Here is a 6,852-nt window from a genome sequence, read left to right on the forward strand (position 1 = left end):
CCAAAATAAAATAAACTACATTAGTGTTACACAACAAAAAAATTAACCCTTTGTCTATAGTATTTGCTGAAACTTTCTTTGGCACTTTTAATTTTTGTCCTTTTTTAATGAACAATAAAGCCAACATACTAGTGTGATTTTGTCATGCAGTTGTCCAGTTCTTTTGGTGTTGCATGCAGGCAACATAACATTTTGGTGAATAAAAAGAGAAATAAATCACCAGCTTTTAAAATACAGACTGATAAATGCTCTGAATATGGGTCTTATCCAGACAATGGTGTCTTTGAAGTAGACTGCTTTTATGGTACATGGATATTTTATCACATTCAAGACCCTGAAATTGTTTAATGTATTGGTTCACATGTATTTGTTTAAGCTAATTGTGTTTTTAGCATTTTAAAAATCTTACAATTGAAGGATAAAAAGCCCCCCTGGAAAAATACTCCTCCAAAACTGATTTGACTCATTTGTGAGAATAGCTGCAGTCAATATCCTCATGGTGCCCTGGAAAGCTGTTTAGGCCATTTTTTAATCAAACTTTTAATAAATCCTTCATTTGGAAATCAACAAAAAATGCATATATACAAACCTAACATTAGTAATTAGATGACATTAGTAATCCACATACATATTAAAAATGACTCCATTTACAGGGTGGAATGTTGAGTAAATACCCCTGTTCCATACATACACCCTGAAGGTGTGTCATTTATAACCTCATTACTACCAACTTTTCTCAGAAAGGATGGATTTTTCTTAGTACATCCTTCCTTCCTTGGTCAAAATACTGTAAATTCCAAATTATTAAAAGATTTAAAATTTTTGAAAACTGCCAAAGTATTGATTTCTTCAGGCATTTGTTTCCTGCTTAGGTATCTGCAGATGCATAAGTCATAGGGTTATGATTGCTTTTGTTTTTGAAACCAACAATGCTGTCACTAGTACCTGCCTGTGCAAAATTATCCTTTTGTTTTATTCTACACTTACAGTCCAGTTGATTTTACTGTCTTCAACTGAGTATGTACATCATCATACATTGGAGAAAAGTACTGGGCCTTTGAATCAAGGTGGTCATTTTCACAATTTTGTTTAAGAATCTTAATACTAGTTAAGAAGTTAATCTATATAGTCTGAAGGCTCATTTTAGAATGCTATGTTCTGACCTTGTCCTTCTTAAAGAAAAGTGATGCATAATTTTTGGATAATTTAAAGAGAAGCTACAACCTTTAGCAGTTTTCTTTTTTGGTAGAGGATTGAACCCAGGGTTGCTTTATCACTGAGCTAGATCCCCAGTCCTTTTATTTTTTTATTTTGAAACAGGATCTTGCTAAGTTCCTAAGGCTGGCCTTCCTTGAGTTTAGGATTTTCCTCCTTCCCAAATTGCTGGGATTATAGGTGTGCACCAATGTGCACAGTTCCAGCTTGTTTTAAAATGAACAATGCTGTCTATCAAACTTCTGAGTTAATCTTTCTAAATTCACTGGTTCCTAAAACTGGTTTTAAGCCAAGAGCTGAAATCTAGGGAATTGTCAAGAACCATATAACCTAGCCCAAGAAGGTGCTTCAAATTGTCTTAAGAATTGTTTTTCAACTTACAAGAAACATGAAATTCTGAAATTAGGTGTCAAAAAGAGCCTGTATATACCCAATTATTTCAGGACAATTCTACATTTTACAAGGGAGCCTTAAAAAGTTTTGAGGATAAATAGTTGACAATTCTTACTACATATTATTTATATTAAAATTTTAAAAAAAGACAACATTTTTGGAATAAGAAGTACATTTTTACTTAAATAGCACCAAGTTATGAAAGAACAGAAAAACTTAAGAATTGGAGAGTTTCATATTATCTCAAATTAGATATTAAATCTCATATACATATTTTTCTCTTTGCGTGAAGGGTACTAAATCAGTTACATTTAAGTCTTACTTACATTTAAACAAAAGAAAATCAGATACTTCTTACCTAAGAAAAAGTAGAAATTATATAGAATATGAGGGATAAAGGTAAAGGATGAGATATATATCTAATGTAAATTACATTAAAATCCAAATGCAAAATATAAACAGAAGTGAAATTTTCATAAAAGAAAAGAACATATTCACTACTTTTCTTCCCAAAGTAGGTAAGTTACACTACAAAGAAATCTACAGGGGGATACTTCTCTTGATACATGTAAGCAAAAATAAAATCCAGGTTATCTAAATTTTTAGAGTTACAGCTAGAAATGTATAATACTACTTTAACAAAATGCAACTAGTTGAAGTAAGTTAATACAATCATTTTAATTGGTTGTCTGCACACTGGACAGGGCTTATTCCTTTTTTTCAGTTTCTTTGCACAAGTGAAACATGACATAAGATGTCCTGTTTTGCCATGAACAATGCAACCATTTTTAGGTCTACCTTGGCATATCACACAAGGTTCAATGGCATTTTGGGGAAAACTGGACTCCAAACTTTCTTCTTGAGTTTCTTCCCTCTCAAACCGTCTAACATCTTTTTGGGTGATACAAATCATGCTACTCGAAGTTGATGGGTGAGAATAATCCTTGCTTTCTTGTGATTGGGAGGCTTGGGTGAATTCATTATCATTTTGCTCAACCCAAGAGTCTTTAAAATCTTTCACTGTAAAATTTTTACCATCAGGCACATCCATGTTCTCTTCTTCTTGTGTTGAGTTTTCCAGTTTGGTTTTGTCAGGGATTTCCCCTTTATCTTTAGGAAGGCAGTTCTCACCACTGGCACGGTCCATTTTGTTGTGTGAAGTAAATTTCCAATAGTCAGCTAAAGAAATTTCAGAACCTTCTTCAAATGAATCTGAATCACTTTCTACTGCCTGATGTGCAGTAACTAGACTTTCCTCATCAATGTCTTCTGAGAGTTCCTGTTCTTCTTCACTAAGGTTATAATCTTCTGAATCAAGAGACTCAACTTCAAATTCTACACTAAATTGATCAGAAACGGATGCTTGATCCAACAAATCAGCTGAATGTTCACTTACACCACCATCATGATCTGGATTTGCTGGAGTCTCTGTCAATTCACTGCTACAGCTTCTTTCACAGAGAGCAAGGCTTTCATCAGAGGAAAGGGAAATACTATCAGATTTGTGGCGCTTTCTCTGTTGTTCACCAGATAATTCATCCGAATTTTCCTCTGTCTCACTAATTGTTCTCCTTCTAGTTGAGGTAGATGGGCTAGAAACCAAACTGGAAGATGAAGGTTTCTCTTCTTGTGGCACTTGCACAGGGTCCTTCTGATCACTCTCACCATCAAGGTGCCATCTGCTCTCACTCACAGCTGTGCTGGAATCTGGTGGTTCCTGCGGATTGACTATTGCCAAGTTTTTGTAAATCATTGCATATATTTTTCTGTGTTCCTTCACAGAGAAGCTTGGCACTCCAAACAAATCTCCTAGAAGATCATTTGAACAATATACCATGTGCTGCTCATTCTCATCATATAATCGTTTAGTCATTATATACTGGCCAAGATAAAATATAATGTCTTTGATAGTGTAAATGTCGTTTTGTGCACCAACAGACTTCAACAACTTCATAAACAATGGCTTTGGTCTATACAGGGTCTCTGGTTCCGAAGCTGGAGTCTGTGAGGTGCTCATGGCACCCTCAGTAGACAGAGACATGTTGGTATTGAATAACCGCGTGGACCAGTAAAGAAAACGTACCTCACGTCTGTGACCACAGGTGTGTCCAATAGCCAGTAAACGCCGCTGCGCCTCACCACATGGGATTTTTCCGCGCTTCAGGCGGGGGGAGGGGGATTTCGTTCACGCCGTCCAGTTTCCCTCACAGGATGCGCGGTAGCCCGACGCCCGGGACCTCCGCCACCACTCTACCCGCGCGTCCCAAGTCACCGGCGCTCGAACTAAGTCCAAAGAGAAAGGAGGCTCCCTGGAGGCGGAAGCGGCAGGAACTCGGCAGAGGGGTCAGGGCCGCCCCTCAAACTCGGTTTAAAGCTCCGTCTTCTAGTCACATAGAGCCGCACACACCCCCTCAGAAGCCGTGGTGCGCGGTGCGCCAAAGTCCCCAAAGCGCCCAGGTCACCAATGCGCCAGAGTCCCCCGTGCGCCGGGGTCCGCGGTGTGCCTGGGTCACCAATGCGCCGGGGCTCGCGGTGAGCCGAGTTCACCAATGCGCCGGGGTCTGAGGTGCGCCAGAGTCCGCGGTGAGGTGAAGTCCCCAAAGCGCCCAGGTCACCAATGCGCCAGAGTCCACCGTGCACCTTGGTCCGCCACGCGCCCAGGTCACTAATTCGCGGAGGTTTGCGGTGCACAGAAGCCCACGGTGCGCTGAATACCGCTGTGCGCCCAACTCTGAGAACTCCGCGGTGCGCGTTCCCTACGGGTCCGCCGGGGGTGCGCCGGAAGCTAGGGCCCATCCGGGCGTTTGCGCGCGCGCGCCCCGGCCCCTGCCTGTTTAGGCCATTTTGAAAGAGAAAAGTGGAATTTGCCTAATTCTGCAAGTGAATAGTGATGGTCTCCCAAGTGTTTCTTTCAATTATTCGCTATTCTGGTTGTTTTTGTCTATTTTTTTTCTCCTTATTTTTGTTAAAACCTGAAAACTTTTAATGGACACCAATATTGCATCACCTGAGACAAGTGGAGAGAGGGGAAGAATCACTGAATGAGGAAGTTGACAGAGTCACTATAGACTCCAGACTCTGAACACTTACTCTAACTTAGTATTTTTGAAGTTATACCTTTTCAATATCTGTCTCGCACCCTCACACTCGCTCACTCTGGCGCTCTCTCTCTCTCTCTCTCTCTCACACACACACACACAAACATGTGAACAAAGTATGACTTTTTCAAGACTTATTGAGGACTTCCCTCTATGCCATTAGATAAATTGCAACATTTACTACCTTCCAAAATGACTGCCCAGAATCTCATTAAGAAACAGATTTTTTTTGTAATTGTGTAAAAACCTAGTGCATTTCTATCCCTTAGTAATTCACAAGTAATAAAACATCTTTGAGTTTCAGTGACATCTATCTCCATCACACCATCTCTTTGGAACTCTAACAACCTCCTAAAGTAATTTTAAATTATCTTTCTCAATATCCTTTGTGGTGGATTATGTAGATCATCTAAACACTTAATAAAGGGAACAATCTTCAAGAAAATTGAAGGTAACTCAATATACAAAAGCTTTTTTACTCTTTAGAGAAGAACAATAGCTGCTTATTTCCCCAAGTAAACAATCATATTCAATTCATTTTTCATACAATGAAATCCATTGGGGTTTTGTAAATTCATAGTAATTTCAGCATTAACATACTTATCCAAAATGTAGCATCAAATTTAATATAGTATCTTGAAAAGTAATGGGCTTTAAATATGGTATTATATAACCAGAGATATCACTTTCTTCCAGTTTACCAACAGCAAGTATTAATCAAAGCTTTGTTTTGCCATCCATTTTCAGCATTAGTTTAGCAAAATTGGCACTTTATCAGTAACCTTCTCAAGTTGCATGTATAAACATTGGAAGCAGAATTTTTACTGCTTACTGCTGGAATTTCGTTTTCAATTATACTAAAGATTAGACTGAAAAGGGGGTACTAACACATACTACAAAGATATACACCCTTTACTAACTGCAGAGGTGGATACAGGGGTTAATAATGATTCCTGGGATTTGCACTAAGTTGCTTGCTGCTATGGGCAAATGATAACTATGCCAAATGTGGCAAGCTAATACTAGCAAAAGTCCTATATAAGAGTTCTAAAACATAGGTTCTTTATGACAAGGTAGTGTGTCTCCACATATATGTAACACAGGGGAAATACTGAATATCATTAATCCCATGAACCTCCCATAGATATTATGGATGGCACCTGAAAAAAATAAGAGTGAACATTTTAAAAAGCAAATAACAGGGGTCTGGGGTCGTAGGTCAGTGGTAGAGTGCTTGCCTCACATGCAGGGACACTGGGTTCAATCCTCAGCACCACATCAAAATAAACAAATAATAAAGATATTGTGTCCATCTACAACTAAAAAACATATATATCAAGTACAAGATGAAAGTCCTGGCATAAATTCATATTGTCAGCTTTATTAAATGTTATTACTGCTAATAATAAATAATAGCATTTAATATTGTAATTGGTTAATATTAACAATTAATATTAATGATTTTTTACAGAAGTCAGAGGACTAGAAAGAAGATCTAGATATTCTTTTAAGCATCTTACTGTCACGTTTCATTCTTAAAATTTCATAATGAGGTAGGTTTTTCCCATTTTACAGATGAGTAAACAGAGGCACAGAGAGGTTAAGTAATTTCACCAAGATCACACAGCTAACTGGAATTCAAATCCAACATGTGCAGCTCCAGAGATTGAATTCAATCTCTCTTCCATAAGAGACTCATCAAGTTTCTGAAATAAGATTCAAAGGAAGCTGCTGGAATCAGAGTACTCAGCCAAGACTTTCAGTTGCAGCTTAAAATGATGTATTCCTTCTCAGTTATGTAACAGATAGAATACCTTCTTAGACAAGGATGGCATAAAGATACCCAGGAAAGAAAGAATCTAGATCTGATTTTATTTAAATGACTGTCTGCAAGGTCATAAAGTCCGTTTTCAATAAAATTTCCCCTGCTTACCATATGTTGCATTTAGACTAGATGCTCAGATGAAAGAAGGCTAGAATTGACTTGGTGTCATTGGGTCAATGTGTGATCACTTTGATACCTACCTCTGTACCATTTCAGGCCACAAGCTAGGTTTCCTCAACCTCCCTACCAACAAATGGGTACTAAGAACACACACAGAGAAGGAACTGTCATTTTCACCATTGTGATTCCCTCTTTTAGTAT

General features: G+C 38.2%; 1 pseudogene; it reads right to left on the bottom strand.

The window, feature by feature from the left end:
• Positions 1 to 2,257: 2,257 nt before the first annotated feature.
• LOC143639486 (E3 ubiquitin-protein ligase Mdm2 pseudogene) lies at positions 2,258 to 3,562 on the bottom strand (annotated as a pseudogene).
• Between the last annotated feature and the right edge of the window lie 3,290 nt (positions 3,563 to 6,852).

This window comes from Callospermophilus lateralis, chromosome X, assembly GCF_048772815.1.
Source record: "Callospermophilus lateralis isolate mCalLat2 chromosome X, mCalLat2.hap1, whole genome shotgun sequence".
In the NCBI taxonomy this organism is placed as follows: Eukaryota; Metazoa; Chordata; class Mammalia; order Rodentia; family Sciuridae; genus Callospermophilus; species Callospermophilus lateralis.